The sequence below is a fragment of the Pichia membranifaciens genome, assembly GCF_001661235.1.
Source record: "Pichia membranifaciens NRRL Y-2026 unplaced genomic scaffold PICMEscaffold_5, whole genome shotgun sequence".
NCBI lineage: Eukaryota > Fungi > Ascomycota > Pichiomycetes > Pichiales > Pichiaceae > Pichia > Pichia membranifaciens.
In genome coordinates, this window is record NW_017566986.1 from 1400037 (window position 1) to 1400262 (window position 226).

A 226-nucleotide genomic window follows, 5' to 3' on the forward strand; every position below is an offset into this window, starting at 1 on the left:
CCCTTCGCCCGCAGTTATGGCCCAGATGGGAGTACCTTCTGGTACCAAGATGGTTGAGTGTGCCTCGTGTGCTGCAGGAAAGATGACTCAAATCTTTCCCAAGCAAGCTTCATCACCACGGGCAAAGGCACCGCTCCAACTACTTCATGCTGATGTGAGCGGACCTTTTTCAACACCGGGTTTTGCTGGTGAGAAATACTTTCTCACAATTGTTGATGACTTTTCA